A 21,529-nucleotide genomic window follows, 5' to 3' on the forward strand; every position below is an offset into this window, starting at 1 on the left:
TCGTCTGGGGCAATTGCCAACCACAGGTTGAGTCTCCTTGGAACATGAGACTCTCTGTCGTTTCCCTTCCATCTACTACTGCTCTTTTGTCACTTGCATCCAATTCCCTCCCCGTGCCTCTACACTTTCCGCTATCTGTCCCTCGGTCTCCCTCTAGGTCTCCTTCCCTTCAACTCCGTTTCTAACATCCTTCTTGGTGTCCTCTATTCTCCCATTCTCTTCTCTCAAATGTGGCATAGCAGGAGGATGCTCCGCGTTCATGACAGCCCGAAAATCACAAGAAAAGAAGGGTCAATCTTTGATCTTTGCATCCTTGATTTTTCTATCTTTTCCTGTAGGGGTACCTCAGTTACAAATTCCCGAAATATATTTCTGAATCTGTCCATTCCTGTTAAACCTACTCGACACCTCTGAAACTTCATCTCCACTGCTTGTATACTACTTTTATCTCTCTCATTCATCACCCACGAATCTGATCCATACGTCAAAATTGGCACAAAACAAGTCTTGTAGATAATTTCTTTACATTTCTGTGGTGCATCTTTGTTTTATATCAATCCTCCCACACTTTTGAGGAATACATTTGCACACCTTCCTCTTTCATTGATTTCCACCCTGCTTCCTCCATTTCCTTCAAATACACCTCCCAGTTATTTGAAGCTTTCAGCCCTTTTCAAACTGATCCCCTCCAAATATCAGTTCTTGTTTCGTATCGTTACCAACACTTCACTCTATTGAGCTGAGAACTTCATTCCATAAGATGACACAACTTCCTCCCGTACATTTAATCCCGCATTTCACTCTCACTGCTTTGCCATACTGGTAGACCATCTGCAAACAACACTGCTTTCATTCTGTTCTCTGCAATGGTCTGTGCTACCTTATCATCCATCACCACTATAAATAGTATAGGTGAGAGGGCACTTCCTTGATTTACACCGTTTGTTAACTTAAACCATCCAGTTTCGACTTTAACGCAGATTTCACTTCTATCATACATATTTTTTCACCCTCGTCACTATCTGCTCATTTACTGCTTTTACTCTCATAGCTTCCCTGATCTTGTTTCTACGGACACTGTCATGTGCCTTCTTTATGTCCATGAAGGCAATCACCAAATCTTTCCCGTGCTCATAGTGCCGTTCTTGTAGCTGTCTCTCTGTTAACATTAGGTCAATAGTTGACCTTCCTTGTGCAAAGCCATACTGCTCTTCTCTGAATTCTTCTTCCATTGACTTCCTCATTCGCTTTTCAAGTACTTTTCGTATATCTTGGCATAGTGTCACCTCAGGTTTATACCATGGTAGTTCCGACATTTTCTCCTGTCTACTTTCTTAAAATTAGTAACATTTGTAAAATAATATGTCCAAAGAATTAATTGCTACATACTTCTTTATTAAAGCGTAATGTTTAAATATGCTCTGTTGCTAAATTTTTGACCCATTTATTACATGTTATGAACATAATGTCCGACACACCACAGAAAACGTGTTCGCATGTCACCTAGTGGCACGTGTGTCGTAGGTTCGCCATCCCTGGTCTAGGCGGTAGAGTTTCAAATAGAGCAGATATTCAATCTTATAATATCGGGACAATAGATGCGTTAAGATAGGGAAAAAATAAATTCCAAATAGTGATTTGATGCACACTGAGAAGGCTGGAATTGAAGAGAGTGTGAGACATCACTGAGGCGAGCCCAGATGACCATGGCGACACCCAGGATCGCAGAAGGAAGATGGAAGATGACGATTATTGAGCCAGTATTGAATAGTAATAACTTCCATTACTGTTAAATTACAGCTTCATTTCAAATTTAATTTCAGTCTTGTTTTACAGCGTCGTCAATTCATTTTTCGTTTAATAAACTTTTATAATTTCTTCCTACATTTTTTTTTTCAGAACCATGTTAATTAACCTTGTTTCCTTCCAACACAGAAGCAATTAATGATTAGCGTACCGCCACCTCACCTCTGAGAACAAGTAATTAATTATTTCAGTTATAAATTCTTGTCCTTGAGTCTTTAGCTCGTGATTGGCTCCTCCAATTAGAAAAATTATTCACGGCATGATGAAAGGAGCCATGAAAAACGTCGCCCAAGCATGGTGCTTATTCCATTTGTAAGCGATAACATCTAGGTTAGCATGTTGGCCTCTGGTCCAATGGGTCCCAGGTTCGATTCCCGGACAGGCCGGGAATATTAACTTCCATTGGTTATTTCCTCTGGCTCAGCGACTGAGTGTTTTTGCCGGCGTCTCATTAGAATTCATTCATCTTAGGTAGGATCCCATCCTTACATATGCACAGGTCTCCTATATGATATGTGCTAAAAGCAACTGCACAAGGCCTCATCGGAGGCTCTTTTCTTGTTGGCAGCTTGAGCGTTTATGTTGTTATTATTATTATTATTATTATTATTATTATTATTATTATTATTATTATTATTATTATTATTATTACGGAGTTATCCGTGGAAGGCAGAGGTAAAAGAAGGTGCGAGATGGAATGGGTCTAAGTACAAAGCTGAGATATTAATTAATATTGAATTAAAGGTTATATTTTCAAAACTTAACAATTTTGACATTGAATTTGAACATACAACAAATAACAACAAGGTAACAAATCAGGTACAAGACCAGGAAAGCCGAGATTTAGAGATACTTTAACGATCTGGGCTTCGAGCCCCACATTTTACAATTCCTGAGCTCTCAGCTCACAACCACATATTACCAAAGGGCAGAAATCCCCTTATTGCATGGAGCACTTGTTCCCACCTTTTAACCTCAAGCCTCCCAGAGGCACATTTCAAACACAAGAAAGAGCTAACGCGCTCTCAGTTTTTCAAGCCTATTAAAGGCAATACCAGATTTTTACACTAAATTGCCATCAAGGCACCGCTTACATCAAATGAAACGGGGGTATCTCGTACCCAACCTACTGGGCCTCTGTGGAAAAGAACAGATTAATTAAGTGGCCCAAAATACCAAGATGAATGGAGGCGTTGCTTGCACTCCTACATGAAACCTTTTAAAACCTAAGGGACACTAGGCCGATAACACAGGGGCTATTCCCAAACTAGGGAGGTGACTCGTAAAAGAAAAAAATTAACACATTAAGAAGAGAAGAAAATCGGTTATGAAAACGTAGTCAATTCAAGTCAAAAATGAAGGGGAGCTCGAGAGGGTAAAGCACTCTCTATCCCCGATTTACAGTTACAGTAATAAGAAAATTTTACATAAGCCGGCACTAAGTTACATTTTTAGACAGGTAGGTTACATTGAAAAGGTTTTGGACCTTCCCCGAGGGTTAAACTGCTGAGCTAGCAAGAAATAAAGATGTTAAAGGGCCATTACCTTGTTGAAGAGCTGCTGCCCGAAGGAAGAGGCGCTACCCGCCCCCTGATACACGTCCATACACTAAGCTAGAGGTTGAAGAATTGGCGATGAGCCGTGAAAATCAGCAGTTTTTAAACCCTAGGGGAAAGTTCGAGACCTTTCATGAATAATTAAGACACACCCACTCAACTTTATTGGCTGGCTAAAAGTTACACATCAAAATTGAAGAAGAAGGACACGATTGGTCAAAATTAATTACAGAAATTCTGGATTGGCTAAGTTCAAAACTGGCGGAAAGAAAAGATTTATATTGCCAACCCACAAATGAAAGAACGAAATTTAATTATAGGAAAACTTATGAATACAAAATATCTTCAATAAAAGTTCCTTCACTTCGCACCAGGGTGCATGATGATAGTTTTTTAGTACAGACATCTATAAGAAAATGTCCACACCTCTTGATTAATGGAAAACAAAACAAGTTGAACTCCACACAGTATTGACAACTTTGTAATCACAAATTTTATGGTAATGCCATCTTCTGAGAAAACTTATAAGTTGATACAGTTGTTAAAGTTCAGAATTTCTCCTGTAGAGGAGTACTTAACGCAGAAAATTCAAAGGTGCGGCGTAGGGGTGTACCAACCGGTACAATTATTATTATTATTATTATTATTATTATTATTATTATTATTATTATCACAATAATGTAAAGGACTAGATTGGAAATAAGGAAAACAGATAACAAAACATAAACCAAACAGTTTGGGTAAGAGTAAGGCCGAATTTGTCGGAAGAAAGCAAAATTGTTAAAGGTGTTAAGCGAGGTTGTTGTCTTTCACCAACCTTGTTTTATAAAATCCTTGAGAAAGTAATTGGAAGTTGTTGTAAAGGTAAGCAAGGTGTTAATGTGGGAGGAATGAAAATTGAATGCATCAGATTTGGTGACGACATGGTGGTCCTAGCAGAAACTGAGAAAGCGATGAATATCATGCTGAAAAAAATGAGCAGATCGCGTGAAAACTTTGGTAAGAAAAATTAACAGGCAGAAAACTAAGGCAATGATCATGAGTAAGAAGAAAGATGTAAGAGCAAAGATAGTTCTCTCATGTGAAAAAATAGAACAAGTAGGCCTATCTGCATTCAGATATTTAGGAAGCGCAATCAGAAGTGATTTATAATGTTTTGATGAGGTGAAGAGCAGGTTCGGAATGGCCATGGGAACATACATGAAGCGAAGAGTACTGATAAGTTGGCCATTGAATATGGACCTTAAGAAGAGGTTAATGAAGTGTTTGTATGGAGGGTTACTATTTATGGGTCTGAGACTTGGACTTCCAGAAGGGAGTAAGAAAGAAGATTAAAATAATTTGAAATGTGGGTATGGAGGAAGATGGAGAAGATCAACTGGCAAGGCAAATTAAGTAATGAACTAATATTCGGAAAAATACGTAATGAAAGGACGACAATACTAGAGAAAAAGAAGAATTGGTTAGGCCACTGTTTACGAAGGAAATGTTTCAGTGTGAAAATTTACTAAGATACTGGACGACTAAAAGGATGGCAGAAGACAGATCAGCTTGGAAAATGAATGCGAAAACCTGTTGATAGGCCAAGAACCGATGATTATTATTATTATTATTATTATTATTATTATTTTTATTATTATCATTATTATTACTACCGCAATCATGTAAATTGCCTTGACACCCTCTGTGGATCACTGGTGAATTATCGGCCTCCTGATCCTATGGTCGGGGATTGTAACCCGGCAGAGGTTATCGGATACTCCATGTTGTAGTTTGTCGACATGTAACAGATCTCTGGTAATACACTGACTGACAGAGCAAATGCAACACCAAGAAGGAGTGGTTCGAAAGGGATGAAAGATGGGGAAAAAACAGAGAAGGCGCGGACGAATAATTGATGTTTATTTCAAACCGATATGCAGGTTACACAATGCGCACGGCATCGACTCAGTAGGATGTAGGACCACCGCGAGCGGCGATGCACGCAGAAACACGTCGAGGTACAGAGTCAATAAGAGTGCGGATGGTGTCCTGAGGGATGGTTCTCCATTCTCTGTCAACCATTTGCCACAGTTGGTCGTCCGTACGAGGCTGGGGCAGAGTTTGCAAACGGCGTCCAATGAGATCCCACACGTGTTCGATTGGTGAGAGATCCGGAGAGTACGCTGGCCACGGAAGCATCTGTACACCTCGTAGAGCCTGTTGGGAGATGCGAGCAGTGTGTGGGCGGGCATTATCCTGCTGAAACAGAGCATTGGGCAGCCCCTGAAGGTACGGGAGTGCCACCGGCCGCAGCACATGCTGCACGTAGCGGTGGGCATTTAACGTGCCTTGAATACGCACTAGAGGTGACTTGGAATAATACGCAATAGCGCCCCAAACCATGATGCCGCGTTGTCTAGCGGTAGGGCGCTCCACAGTTACTGCCGGATTTGACCTTTCTCCACGCCGACGCCACACTCGTCTGCGGTGACTATCACTGATAGAACAGAAGCGTGACTCATCGGAGAACACGACGTTCCGCCATTCCCTCTTCCAAGTCGCTCTAGCCCGGCACCATGCCAGGCGTACACGTCTATGCTGTGGAGTCAATGGTAGTCTTCTGAGCGGACGCCGGGAGTGCAGGCCTCCTTCAACCAATCGACGGGAAATAGTTCTGGTCGATATTGGAACAGCCAGGGTGTCTTGCACATGCTGAAGAATGGCGGTTGACGTGGCGTGCGGGGCTGCCACCGCTTGGCGGCGGATGCGCCGATCCTCGCGTGCTGACGTCACTCGGGCTGCGCCTGGACCCCTCGCACGTGCCACATGTCCCTGCGCCAACCATCTTCGCCACAGGCGCTGCACCGTGGACACATCCCTATGGGTATCGGCTGCGATTTGACGAAGCGACCAACCTGCCCTTCTCAGCCCGATCACCATACCCCTCGTAAAGTCGTCTGTCTGCTGGAAATGCCTCCGTTGACGGCGGCCTGGCATTCTTAGCTATACACGTGTCCTGTGGCACACGACAACACGTTCTACAATGACTGTCGGCTGAGAAATCACGGTACGAAGTGGTCCATTCGCCAACGCCGTGTCCCATTTATCGTTCGCTACGTGCGCAGCACAGCGGCGCATTTCACATCATGAGCATACCTCAGTGACGTCAGTCTACCCTGCAATTGGCATAAAGTTCTGACCACTCCTTCTTGGTGTTGCATTTGCTCTGTCAGTCAGTGTACATTTGGTCTTTACTCCACACAATTAATCAAAAAAGCCATAGATCGCCCAAGAGAGATCCCGTTTACTCTGCCATCTGGTGGAGTAAAAGGAAATGTCGAAATTGACGCGCAGGTAGCATAGATGATAACAAATCAAAGTGCCTGCAAATGGTACATGCAGCTCTCCTCCATTGGAGGTGTGCCTGAAAAGAGTTTCCCAACTTCGGGATGAGGACACGTTTTTGCTTTGATTACTTGACTAATTAGAATCGAACTTGTCTAAACAGGTACAAGAAGGCGAACTCGCATGACCTAGGTTATGGAAGCGGAGGGAAAATGTAGCAATAGTCCTGTAGTAATCCTCCTCCCCAAGCCGGGTTAACTTGCTGGCCTTCTCACTCCATATTCGGAGGTTCAATCCTAGCTCAGTCGGGTAGTGTTTGTATGTGCTCAAATATGTCAGGTTCGTGCCAGTAGATTTACTGCCATGTGAAGAAACACCTACGAAACTAATTCCGGCACTTGGACGTCTTCGAAAAACGTAGAAGTAGTTGAAGGTGAAAACCCATTATTATTATTATTATTATTATTATTATTATTATTATTATTATTATTATTATTATTATTATTATTATTATTATTATTATTATTATTATTATTATTATTATTATTTAGTTCCGACCTTCTAAGGACCACGTTACAATTTCAATTATTCCTCCTTAGTTCTCCTTTCTTCCAGTATTCTTTCATTGTTTCACTGTGCATCTTTGTCCTTCTTCAGTCCACTTTGTGCCTATTTTCTTTTCCTTCCTCCCTTGGAATCCTTCCATTTGTAAGATTTTATTCCTAAAAATATTTCTTCTTCTCGTATGTTGTTCCTTTCCAGGTCTTTCTTGACTTCTTGAATCCAGGTGGTGGTTGATTTCTTTCCCAAAAATACTCGAAGATTCGATTAGTTAGTCTATTGTCATCCATGCTGTTAATGTGTCCAAGGAATAGCAATCTCCTTTTTCTTATTGTTTCTGATATGTTTTCTATGTTCTGGTAAGTTTCATTGTTACCTTTTTTAATTTCCAGAACTCCGCAACTCTTAGAGGACCTAATATTTTCCTTATAATTCTACTCTCTAATATTTCTAATTTATCAAGCTTGTAGTTCAGTGCTAGACATTCGCTGGCATACCGGCATTCTGGTTTCACTACTGTGTTGCAGTGCTTTATTTTTCATGTTTTGTTGATAATCACTTTTTTTGCAAGTATTCTTAGTTACACCGGAGGCTGTTTCCATCTTTTGTATCCTCTCCTCTGTAGCACATTTTTCTAAACCATTTTATTACATTGTCTCCCCCAAATAATTGAATTTCTTTACCTTTTCTATTTGACCAGTATCTGTTACTAAACAACTTGGGCACTTTTTATATTCGTCAAAATTTTGTTTTCTCGGCGGAGATTCTCAAGCCTGTCATGTTGGCTGTCTTTTCAAGGAGACTGACTTGCATTGCTGTACCTGTAAGGCTTCCTGAAAGTACGGCAAAGTCATCCGAAAATGCTAGGCAATTAATTGCAACACCTTTGTTCTTTTTCCCCTGCACGAGTGGCAATATTTCGGATCATTTCAGCTCTTCATTCCAAATTCTTACAATTTTCTCCGTGACACAGTTGAAAAGGATGGGAATAAACCATCGCCCTGGCTAACGCCTGTATTTATTTTGAAAGGTCGAGATATTTCACCCATAAATTTTTCTTTCGAGACAGTGTATGTAAGGGTTTCACGAATTAGGTTTGCCAATTTGGTTTTAAGTCCAAATTACTTTATCTAGGGTTTCCGTATCAACAGAGTCAAAAGCCTTTTTAAAGTCAATAAATGTTACAACGATGTCTTTAGAGTTTGTTAATCTTTGTAGAATTATAGATTTCAGGTTGAAAATCTGTTCGGAGCAAGATCTTCCCTCTCTAAATCCACCTTGATATTCACCCAAATGACTGTCCAGTGTCGATTTTACTCTGTTTAGTAGTATTGTTGAGAATATTTCCTAAGCAACTGGCAAGAGAGATATACTTCTGTAGTTGTTGACATCTTGCTTGTTACCCTTCTTGTGTAATGGGTGTATTAGATCCACTTTCCAATCATCTGGGATCTTTTCTGTTTCCTATATTTCTACAAAGATTATTCGTAGATCTTCTGTAATTTTTGGTTCATCCCATTTTAAAAGTTCAGCTGTTATGGAGTCGTCCCCACTAGCTTCGTTATTTTTAAGATTTTTTTTAATGCTTCCTTAATTTCTTCCGCTGTTGGATGTGAATCAGCTTCTAGATTTTCGTGAATTTCTGAAAATTCTAATTTATGATTTGGCTCAGGGCAGTTCAGCAGGTGTTCGAAGTGTTTTTCCAGAATCTCACAAGTTTCGGCATTGTTATGGCCGATTTTACCATTTGCATCTCTGAAGCAAATACTCGGGGATTGATAAACTTTCAGATTATTCTTAAAGGTCTGATAGAAATTTCGGGAGTTATTTCTTACAAACTTATTCTCAATTTCTATTATTATTACTATTATTATTATTATTATTATTATTATTATTATTATTATTATTATTATTATTATTATCATTATTATTATTATTATTATTATTATTATTATTATTATTATTTGCGAATGAGCCCATTAGGACTACGCAAAGTACTTAGAGACAGGTATTTTCCTTTCTTTGTGCCCACACTTCCTTCATTTGTTTGCTGTGTGCGTCTTTTCTCTCTTGAGACCATGTTGTTCCAGTCTTCTTCCTTGGTTCCTCCTCTTGGTCAACTTGCCACTTATGAACTTTGGCTCTGAAGATAACCCGGCTTTGGATGTCTTCAGGTGTAATTCCTGCCAGTTTGAGATCTATTTTAATTTCGCCAATCCATTTTATTGTGTCCGTTTTGGCTTTACTTCGGTTTTCATAAAATTCAACTATTTGCTTGGTAAGTCTATCTGGGTTTATCCTTTTTATATGTCCAAAGAATCTTAATCTGCGTTTTCTGATGTCGCTGTGAATGTTAGAAAATTGTTTGATTTCCTGTTTCCCTCTAAGGCGGTACTGTTCATCTACGAGTTTTGGGCCTAAATTTTTTCTAATGATCTTGCGTTCCTTTTTCTGATTATTTTCTAGATTAGTTTTCCTGTTCAAAATTAGTGTCTTTGATCCATAGAGGCATTCTGGTTTTATTACTGTATTATAGTGTCTTAGTTTTGCATGCTTGGAGAGACACTGTTTGTTATAGATATTTTGGGTGAGTATGCAGTTTCCATTTTTTGGCATCTAACTTCGTTGGCTTTTGTTTCTATTCCATTCTCCTGAATTATTTCACCGAGATATTTGAATTGCTGGACCCGATTTATTTTGCCATATTTTGTCTCCATGAATTTAGGGGCTTCTTTGCTGCAGGTCATGTATTCAGGTTTTTCAAACGATATTTGGAGGCCGACTTTTTCCGCTGTTTCTTTCAGGAGTTTGATTTGGTTTATGGCTGTTGAAACGTCACGAGTCAAGATTGCCAGATCGTCCGCAAATGCCAGGCAGTCTACTGCTAATTTGCCCCTACCAAGAATGATTGGTTGGTCAATCTTGAGGACATACTTCTGTTTGCGCCATTCCTGTATTATCTTTTCAAGGACGCAGTTGAAGAGTAGTGGAGAGAGCCCATCTCCCTGTCTTATTCCTGTTTTGATTGGAAAAGGGTCTGAGATTTCCCCCATGAATTTAACCTTAGATTTTGTGTCTGTCAATGTCTCTTACAATTGCGAGTGTTTTCCGGTCTAGACCCTGTTCTTTTAATATCTGAAACAGTGATTGACGATCAACTGAATCATAGGCCTTTTTGAAATCAACAAAAGTACAAACTACATTTTTGCTACAAATTCTCTGATGCCTTAGGATTAACTTTAGGTTCAAAATTTGCTCTGGACATGAACGGCCTGGTCTGAAACCTGCTTGATATTCTCCAATTTTTGGTTCTAGTTGCTGTTGGGCTCTATCGAGAAGGCACTGAGATAAAATTTTGTAGGCAACAGATACCAATGAGATTCCTCTGTAGTTATTTACGTCTGTTCTGTCTCCTTTCTTATGTAAAGGATGAATTAGTGCACTTTTCCAATCTTCTGGAATTTCTTCTGTTTCCCAAATCTCTTGGATGATACCGGTGAATTCTTTTATAGTATTTGGGCCTGCTGATTTGAGAATTTCTGCTATGATCCCATGCTCACCTGCAGCTTTATTAATTTTGACTCGTTTTATCTGTCTGGTAATTTCTTCTTCATCCGGTGGTACTGAATTTGGGTTTGTGAAGTCAGGTTCCTGCGGTGGAAATCTTTGTGTTGGCTCTGGGCAGTTAAGCAGTTCTTCAAAATACCTTGCAAGTTCGGTGCAGGTTTCTTGATTGTTCAGTGCAAATTGCCCATTTACTTTCTTAAAGCAAAGGTTTTGTGGCTGATACCCTGTTAGCTTTGTTTTGCAGTTCTTGTAGAAATTTCGTGTGTGGTTTCTTTCGAAGTCCTTTTCAATTTCTAGTAGTTGATCTTTCTCGAATTTCCTTTTGGTCTGTCGGATTAATTTCGCTGCCTCTTTCCTGACTGCCATAAACATTTTGTGATTCTTATCGGTCTTTTTGCTGTTCCACTTATTGTATGCATTCTGCCGGGATTGGATGGCTTGTTCACAGTCTGCGTTCCACCAAGGGTGTTTTTTTTCTTTTCTGCAGAGGAATCAGTGTTTGTGCTGTTTCAATTAGTTTGGTTTTGAGTTGCTGCCAATTGTTGGACTGCTTTTTCTCTAATTCTTCGGTGAGAGATGGCTGGATCCGACTAGTATCAAATTTCGGAATTATTTGCTTCCTTCTTCTGAACCTTTGGGGTATCAACTGTAGTTTGACTCTTGTCAGATAGTGGTCTGAGTCTATGTTTGCACCCTTCCTTACTTGGACATTCATAATTTCTCTGTGGTTTGGGTATGAAATTGCCACGTGGTCAATTTGAAACTCGCCCAGGAGGGAGTTGGGTGATCTCCATGTCATTTGTTTAGAAGGTTTCTTCCTGAAGTGAGTCGACATGACTTTAAGGTTGAATGCCCTGCAGAATTCGACTAATCTCCGTCCATTTTGGTTCGTCCATTTATGTGCTGGGAATTTTCCAACTGTTTTCCTGTATTTCCTTTCCTTGCCTAGCTGAGCGTTGAAATCTCCTAACAGAATTTTGACGTGGTTTTGAGGAATTTTTGATGCTGTTTCTTCTAGTATTTCCCAGGATTTATCTACCTTCTCGCGATCTGTTTTATTGTCTTCATTGACTGGCATATGTGCATTGATCAGTGTGTATGATTTGTTTGCATACTTTAGGGTGATTGTCATAAGCCTATTGTTTACACATTTCACACATGTTACTGAGTTAGGTATGCTCTTCTTGACTGCAAAAGCAACTCCTAAATGGGGTGTGTTTTTGAGAATCTGTTTGTCTGTTTTACTTTTGAAGAGCCTGTAGTTCCCGAAATCCATTGCGTGTTCGTCAGTCAGCCTCGTTTCTTGGAGTGCCAGTATTTCTATTTTTTGATCATTTAGGGTTTGCTCTAGTTCGTACAACTTCCCTGCCCGCAAGAGAGAATTTATGTTCAGTGTTCCGAAAAATGTTTTGCAGTTTGGGCGAAGTTGGCCAGAGGTCTCCGACTCTCTCTGTTTGCGTGTCCAGCCAGACTCTCCAGAATCCGATAGTCTGCTTGTGCTGCTAATGTCAGCAGTGGATTGGTTACCACCTGGGGTACAAATTTGTTTCCTGCCACGCCTCATGGTACTTGATTATCCAAGTATTGGACCGCAGTCCAGTTTCATAGGACTGGAGTGGATAGTTCCAGAACATACATTTCCAGCCGCACCTCTGGTGAACAGACGCTGACCACTTTGCCGCTTGCTGCAAGTCAGACGCGAAGTGGATTTCAGTCAGTTCTTCCGCCCTCTCCGCCATCGGGATGAATCCTCTTCTGCCGTCGAGGCCGTTGATCATTTTCCTTGTTCCCTCAGTTGATCCGCGGGTGCTTATTTGGCTACGCCTTATTCGCACCTGTCCTGCATATCTACAGGAACTTTCCCTATCAGCCATTGGGACGCGCCGTGTCGGGGTTGAGGGCCCCCACCCCAGTGTCTTACGTAGAGTTATGCCTAACTCCTACTCAGTTCAGAGCTAGACCCCCACGCAAGCTGACCGGGCACGGATTATTATTATCATTATTATTATTATTATTATTATTATTATTATTATTATTATTATTATTATTATTATAATTTTATTATAGTAATCACTTATTTTATTCAATTTAGTGTTGAAATATTGTATAATTAGAATATTTTGGGAAGGTATTTCGCTATAGCATTTGCAGCTCTACGTCTATCCTTGATAAGACATGAATTATTTGTTATACTGTAAAACTGATATAAATTACCTCCTGAGCTTAGTGCAATTTTGGTTACATTCTCCTGTTCTAGGGACCATAATATAACAATACATATATTATACAAAATTGGAGCAACGCAGTATATTTGCTCGCCTCTTCATATCAATGAATATATCACAAGCTTCGTAATTATATTGCCATGAATGTTAGGAAGTGTGAGAAAAGCTATTCTCGCCCTTATTAAACATTCCTCGGCTGTAGCGGAATGGACCAAGTACAAGCCTGTAATTTGCATGTTTGATTGTTCCGCCCGACGAGCAACATGTGACTCCAAATAAGGTGGTGTATTCCTACGTAGTAAACAATAAGCCTTTTATAATGATTATCACAAGATGTGTATGAAGTTCATGTACGACAGGAGATAACATAATCTGTGAAAATACACAGCCTGTTTCCAGTCATTTGACTAGGTCAGGGATAGAATGAATTAAGCCCCCATCTAGCGGCGAGGATAGGACTTGTGCCGGCTGCCGAAGCTTGTCGCACTCCTCTGGGGCAATGATAAATGGCTGATAGATGAGATGTTGATGGAGAGTGTTGCTGGAATGAAAGATGACAGGTAAAACCGGAGTACCCGGAGAAAAGCCTGTCCCGCCTCCGCTTTGTCCAGCACAAATCTCACATGGAGTGACCGGGATTTGAACCACGGTATCCAGCGGTGAGGTGGTGGTGGTGGTGGAGATTATTGTTTTAAGAGGAAGTACTACTAGGCAACCATCCTCTATGTAACACTAATCAGGCGGAAAAAAATGAAAGGGATCCGACACTTCGAAAAATGAAGATATCGGCCAAAAGAAGATAAGGGCCACGAAGGGCGTGAAAATGAAAGACTCCCTAGCCCTCGCAAACCTAATAGCGTCGGGGTCGAAAAAGAACAAGAGTTGACCAAGGGAGGTCGGATAGGATAGATGAAAGTGAGGAGCCTGGCACAAGTAAGTGGAAGTAATGCCAGGACTCGGCTAAAGGCCCCGTGGTCGCCAATCCACGCTCCAAAGTTCAGAGCCCCTGGGGCACCTTTTAGTCGCCTCTTACGACAGGCAGGGGTTACCGTGGGTGTTATTCTACCGCCCCCACCCACAGGGGGACCAGCGGTGAGGGGCCGGCGCGCTGCCGCCTAAGCCACGGAGAATTTACATAATCTAACTCAGCTTCAGTTATTAATTTAAAGGAGTTTTTCATTTAATTTATGGATTCACCAAGATGACGACACTTAGACCTACGTATCATGTTCTAAGAGATAACGTAGGCCCTACCTCACCTTTCACTCAGGATCAATAATGGTAGATTATGGAAGTTTTGATGTTTTAAGTAGGACTAAATGCGTTAACCATCAAGGAATGGAAGGAAAGGATTTCCACTTAAATGAGATAAAAAGGGTATAATTTAGAACGTAACACGTCAGTCTTGATTGCAGTGAAATATCAGGTTCAGATCTGAACTCCCTGGAAAATATATTTGCTTGCCCAGCTGTGAAGGGGTAGCATACCTGCCTCTTACCCGGAGGACCCGGTTTTTCTCCTGGCCAGGTCAGGGATCTGAGGGCTGATTCGAGGTCCACTTCGCCTACGTGATTAGAATTGAGGAGATACCCGACGGTGAGATAGCGGCCCTGGTCTAGAAAGCCGATAGGATTCGTAGTGCTGACCACACGACACCCTTGCAGGCCTTCGGGATGAGCAGCGGTCGCTAGGTAGGCTATGGAGCTTCGAGGCTGTTACGCAATGGGGTTTTGTTTTGGTAAACATTATTTTTACGTTTTGTTCATGGTGAAAAGAAAAACAAAGTATTCCGGCTAATCTCTCAATTCATGTCCACAATTTCTAAAGCATAGAACATTCAGTGACGGTACATATCGCAATCGCAGGTGCAGGACCTCCAATGTTGCTTAAAATCTGAATCAAAGTGATGTGACATAGCGTTCACTATTCAGGAATCAAATCCCAGTCAACTTCATGGACAGCCACTATTCTGTGTCTGGTAAATGTGTGCTCCAATGCCAAGGGTACGCTGCTATTACTATATGTTAAGAATATAGTTTTCTTAGGACAATAATCCCGTAATTTAGACCGTCAGAAAAGGGATTTTAAAGTGTGATGAAGTGAAATGAAAATATTTTTCGCAATATTTTCCTGTTTTAAATATAAATTATGAGATTTATTATAGTAACGTAATTGGTTAGTCCGTCAAATTCTATGCTCAGGGTTGATGGATCAAATTCTCGCTCAGCCGACTATCTTTCAAGAGAGCTGAGAAGACAAAGGCTCTTGTTGGTAGATATACCAGGACCTTCAGTAATAGCTCTTTAGGACAAACATCTACACGAATTATGGGGACGATAAACACGTAAATTTAAGTTATTATTATCAGTTTATTTTGTATTCAGTTGAGCCTCTATAGACGGTGTAACAACAAATTTAATTTATTTCGGTGTCTACATCTGCTTTTTCTTCCGGCTTTGACATACTCCCAGTATTTCTTAAGCTCATCAGCCAGAGCCTTGTTGTACCCTTCGGGTATAGATCCCCGCCGTCTTTCGGTTTTTGATTCCATCTTAAAGCCTTGGTACCTGTTTACTATGGCATCTGTATACATTTAACATTTTGCTTTCTGGGATACCGATCAGCATTATTATGTAAATTAATAAAAATAATGTCAAAAACATCACATGACTGCACATAGCTGACTTTCGCAATCTTCTTACCTATTTCAAGGAAAATTACATTGCTCAAGTGAGGTATCGTCTTGTTATCTGCGTTCTTGCCACTGAACTCAGGTGATCATATTCCAACTAAAGTTTTACTATAATTTTTGAAATAATTGTATGGTATCGCACCCATCCGTACAAGGGTACAGTAATGGGTACAATGTTTTCAATTAACGAAACGGTTTTGATAAAATAAAACCCCCACTTTCTCTGAGATAACAATACCAATACATAAAAGGTGCAGAGTAAGACAGGTCTGCTTCTGTGGTGTAGTGGTTAGTGTGATTATATGCTACCCCGGAGGCCTGGGTTTGATTCCCGGCTCTGTCAAGAAATTTGATAAGTGGTACGGGGACTGGTACGGGGTTCACCAAGACTCGGGCGGTCGTCTTATTAGAGGGAATTTCGATTCCCACATCCTAGAAGTGGTTTTCCATAGTTTCCCACTTCCCCTCCAGACAAATGTCGGGATGGTACCTAACTTGAGGCCACGGCGGATTCCTTCCCTCTTCCTTGTCTATCTCTTCCGATCTTCCCATCTTCCCACAAGGGCCCTGTTCAGCAAAGCTCGTGAAGCTACTTGGGCGAGGTACTGTTTTATTCCCCCGACTTAAAGTCTCACACTCCAGGACACTGCTCGTGAGGCGGTAGCGGTGGGATCCCTCGCTAAGTCCGAGGAAAAATCTAACCCTGGACGGTAAACGGATTAAGAAAGAAAGAAAGAAAGAAAGAAAGAAGAGTAGGACAGAATCAGCATACTTTAAATTTTGAAATATGCAGTACTTATATTTCACAGGCTTTAATTATTTTTCTAAAGCCTTTAATCTTCAAGGCGAAGTAAATTACTGTAAACCTACTGAAACCCAGTGCAAAAGTGGATTTAGGAATGAACTCTTACGAGGGATTGAACTAGCTGGGTGACATTGTCTCTCACTTATTTTCAAAGCGACTGCAAGCCCAATCTTACCTAATGTACTTGGAATTTTTAAAACGCGATGCCAATCTCTGTGGATTATATTTCAGGTGAAATACAAGTTATCGTGCCTGGATCTCGGAGAAACTGTTCCACTTCATTTCGTTACGGGTCATCTTGTTCATGTCTAGTTAGCCACCGGCTATTATGGTCACATGTAGCGTTGTTACCGTTTTAGTCGGTCACATGTAATATTAAAGCTATTATGTCCGGTTCCCTGGCTGAACGGTCAGTGTAGCCGCCTTCGGTTCAGTGTGCCCGGGGTTCGATTACCGGCCAGCTCGGAAATTTTAACCTTATGTGGTTACTTCCCCTGGATTGGGGACTGGGTGTTTGTTCTGTCTCCACTATATCTCCGTTGCTTATTAGACTGACCAAGTGCAACAGGCGTGGAACACATCCCACAAAATGACATAAGGCACCTCTACGACACAATCCACGCACGTTTTCGTACTTGCATTCAAAATCGTGGTGAATACAACGGTTATTAACGTACCACCATACCATATGTCTTCTCTGGCATACTTGAACCAGTGACGTGGAAACTTTAATCAAATAATATGTTACCTAGACAATTGCTGAGCCTAAATTTCATTCCCCTGATGTCTTCTTTGTGTTAGGATTTCATTTTCCACCCGTGAATATACCCCTTTACATTTTGCAAATTACATTTTTTTCTCGAAACTATAACTCATTTCTGGAAGCCATTTTTCCAGCCCAAAAAAGTTGCGTTCTTTCTATGGCCACCTGCCTTCTTTCTTCTGTCCAGCCACAACTCTGCGTTGGTTCATCGTGGAAGCCCTTGAAGTTGTTGATCACTGATGTGTATTTTTATCGGTTAGAGATGTTCTTCTGATACAGTCCCATGCTCTTGATGTCCTCCCTTACTTTCTTGAACCATCTATCCGAGACGTTAGGTTGGTTGTCCAAATAAAATATACTCTTAAACAAGTATATTACCTCTTAAGAAGTTAGCTCGTATGTGCTTACTAGGCTAAATGCTAAATGCTAAAGCAATGAACTTGGTATTTGAGGTCTAAGCAAATACTTGCTCGTGCATTCAATTTTGCTGAAACGCACATACTGTCACGACCTCACTTTAGCAGCATTGCCACTCTATGCAGTTAATGTACTTTGGACTAACAGTTCACATTTAGTCTTCAGTGGAAGGAAAGCTCGCCCCTATGAATAAAGCACATGCATTTTGAATTAAACCATCTCCGTAGTCCCATATGTAGCCACCATATTTTTCCAAGTTCAGCTCCAAGATCCTGATGGTGGCTTCTAACGTTACGATCCATATAAATAAAGCACATGTATTAAACATTACACACTTACCCCAGTTCCATGTGTAGACGCCATCTTGTTCCAAGTTCAGCTCCAAGACCCTGTTGGTGCCTTCTAACGTTACGAACCATATTAATAAAGCACATGTATTAAACCTTGCACCTTTGCCCCAGTCCCATGTGTAGACGCCATCTTCTTCCAATCTCAGCTCCAAGACACCCTGAGGGTGCCTTTCGACGTTACGCTCCCTATGAATAAAGCACATGCGTTAAGGCTTACACCATCTCACTACTCCTATCAGTAGAACGCGTAACCGTTCGGGTCGTGTAGGAAAGGGCAACCGTTTAGGTTAACGCCTGGTCAGCGTTCTCTTAACCCTGCATAATTAGCTAGGGTACAAAGTTATGTCCAAGCTGATATAGGGAAGGATAATCAGACAAGGTTCAAACATATGCATATATTTCCCATTCATATCGGTGCGATGACATGTACGAGCACCTGGCTAAATGAAAAAACCTACATTTGCAATTATTTTGCTAGGTTAATAACCCTTGCTGCTTGCAGAACAATTCTGCTGAGATATGATATTGTTCGCTTCATAATACGTTTTCAGCATTCCTTCTTCTTTAGCGGATTGAGCTGTCGTAAATGCAAAAACAATTAACTTTGCATTTGATGTCTCAGCAAATACCTCCAAGTCTAATCAACTTGCTCGTGCAGTCAGTTTTTTTGCTGATATGTTCATACTGGGCTAAATGCCAAAACAATGAACTTGGTATTTCATGTCTCAGCAAATACTTCCAAGTCTAAGCAACTTACTCGTGCATACATTTTTTTTTGCTAAAATGCACATACTCTTACGACCTCACTTTAACAGCTTTCTCGCTCTACTCAGTTAACGTATATTGAAATAACAGTTCACACTTAGTCTTCAGTGAAAGAAAAGCTCGCTATCGTATTTCATTCTCTTATACACTTAAGCTCTACTTTTCTAAGTCCAAGAATGCTCTAGGTTCTAAACCCCGAGCCGGCGACTATTCCTTTGCTCAGAGTTAGATGGTTGAATTTTCCGAGTCAGATATTTGAATAGCACTTCAGTTTTGAGTCCAAGCGAGCTCCAGTTTCGAATCATAGTCGGGATGGCGATTTTTAATTTCCCGCAGCTCAAACCTTAGGTGTTCTGAATGAAACAATAGCACTACAGCTTTGTGTGCAAGTGTGCTCCAGGTTCGAATCCCAATTCGGTCGGTGATTTTTTAAATTTCTTGTAGCGCTAAAGCCAGGTGTTTCAATTAAATGTACAAGATTTTAACGTACAGTCATGCTTGTTTACTGGCCCACGTAGAGGTGCCACGGATTTGATACCTAGTCAGGTCGGCGATTGGACAGCTCGAATTTTCGGTGTTTAGAATTTAACGCACGCTTCCAATGCGCAGTCATTTACTTAGCCTCATACTCAGCAGTCTAAATGGAAGAGCCCGGGCTTTCATTCCCTGTCATGTTTAGCGCGAACATTTTTCGGTTTAATCTTTAAGTGATGTCAACAATATTATAAGATATCATAAGTCTCTTGAGTTCAAATCTATAAGCACGAAATGTAAGCGTGTTTAGTACTTTTATGCAGATTGTCGGGGTACCAAACTTAAAAAGTCTGTTAAGTTAAGCTTGTACTCTTTTGCGGTTAGCCTGGGAGGTTAGGTTAATCTTCGAGCCCTAAGATGCTTCCCAAATGTTACGCCCCCTACCAATAAAGTACATGTGTTAAGCTTTACACAATGTCTTTAGTCCTATGTACAGCCACCATCTTGTTCCTGGTTCACCTCTCAGCACGTGAAGTTACCTTTCGACCTTACGACCCTACGAATAAAGCATGCATATTATGCCTTTGCTGGCGAGATGTAGTGTTTACAGTGCACTATGTCTTCTGGTATGGGCTATATCAAATTTGTTGCTTTCGTTGACCTGTGTCAGTCTCATCCTTGGCTTTCACAATATGAAAGTGACTGAGGTATGAGCGATGCTGGTAATACCATTCCTTATGCAGCCAGTCCCTGTTATGAAAGGTGTGAAAATATCGCTCATAGTTTCGGTTGGTGCATGCATTTCAGTGGGCTTGGCATAGTGATATGTAATAGCAACGACTGGCTCGTTGAGGAAAGCAACGGGAAACTAGCTTACTCCTCATTTCCCCAGTACGCCTCTTCAGTGACGCCTAGGCTATTTATGACAGCTGTTAGCGGAACTGCAGAGGATCAAACCAGCCTTCGGGCTGAATACCCAGCATACAACATACATGGTGCCTTATAGCCGCCATCTTGTTCCGAGTTCAGCTCCAAGCTCCCTTAAGTCGCTTTCCAATGTTACGACCCTATGAATAAAGCATACGTATTAAGTCTCATAGCCGCCACCTAGTTCCAAGTTCAGCCCCAAATCCGGGGAGGTTACGTTAGGTTAACGCATGGTCAGCGGAAGATACAGCCTGAACTTTTAGCCAGGGTGTAGGTAAGGGCAAACGATTAGGTTAAAGCATGGTCAGCGTGAGGCTAAGGCTACACTCTTAGCCATGAACATGAAAGGTTAAGCCTGCACTACTATGCGGTTAGCTCCGGCATCGACTTGGGTCTGTAAGGTGAACATCCTTAGGCCTGGGGTCGAACCCGAGGCCTATACGGTTAAGCCTGAACTCGTAGCCAGCTTAAGGTAATATGAGGTTAAGAGCCAAATGCCATACTTTTCATGTAAGGTCATGTGAGGTTAAGCACGTACTGTTAGTCAGCACATTCCGCGGTCATCTTCTCTCGCCTGCTGTTGTTAACTCCTTTTCCACTAGTTTCCATCTGCACTAACTCAGCGAGATATCTTAAACTGTCCACTTTTTCTATTTCACCGTACTCGATTGTTAAGTGTCGAGATGCAGTTCGGATATTAGTTATGTACAATGTTTCCCCGAAAAAGTTTGGAGGCCGGCTTTCTCTGCCTGTTCTTTCAGCGTTTTAATTTATTCCACAGCTGTCTCTATGTTTTTAGCACGACTGCCACGTCATCGGCGAAGGCAAGATAGTTGAATCTCACGCCGTTTTCTGAGCCTCCAATGTGAAGTTCGTTCAGTAACTCTTTCCCGAACTAATTCCTTTTCCCATTCTCGGGTGAAATTTTCTAAGACGCAAGTGAGAGGACTGAGGACAGTCCAACACTTTGACTGACGCCAGTTTTAATTTAAAATATTTTGGATCGTTCTCCCAATAATTTTACCTTTGAGTATTATTATTATTATTATTATTATTATTATTATTATTATTATTATTATTATTATTATTATTATTATTATAATATACAGGTACAAACATTATCATTATAGACCCTTATGCCTTTCAGCGTTCAGTCTTCAAGCCCCTGCGAATTTACTAAACGTCGCCACAATCGTCCATTTCCAACACGTACTGTGGCCTCATTTAGTTCTTTACCTCTTATCATTTAATCATTAGAAATTAAGTCTAACCATCGTCATCATGGTCTCCCTCT

This window comes from Anabrus simplex, chromosome 5 (genome assembly GCF_040414725.1).
Source record: "Anabrus simplex isolate iqAnaSimp1 chromosome 5, ASM4041472v1, whole genome shotgun sequence".
Classification (NCBI taxonomy): Eukaryota; Metazoa; Arthropoda; class Insecta; order Orthoptera; family Tettigoniidae; genus Anabrus; species Anabrus simplex.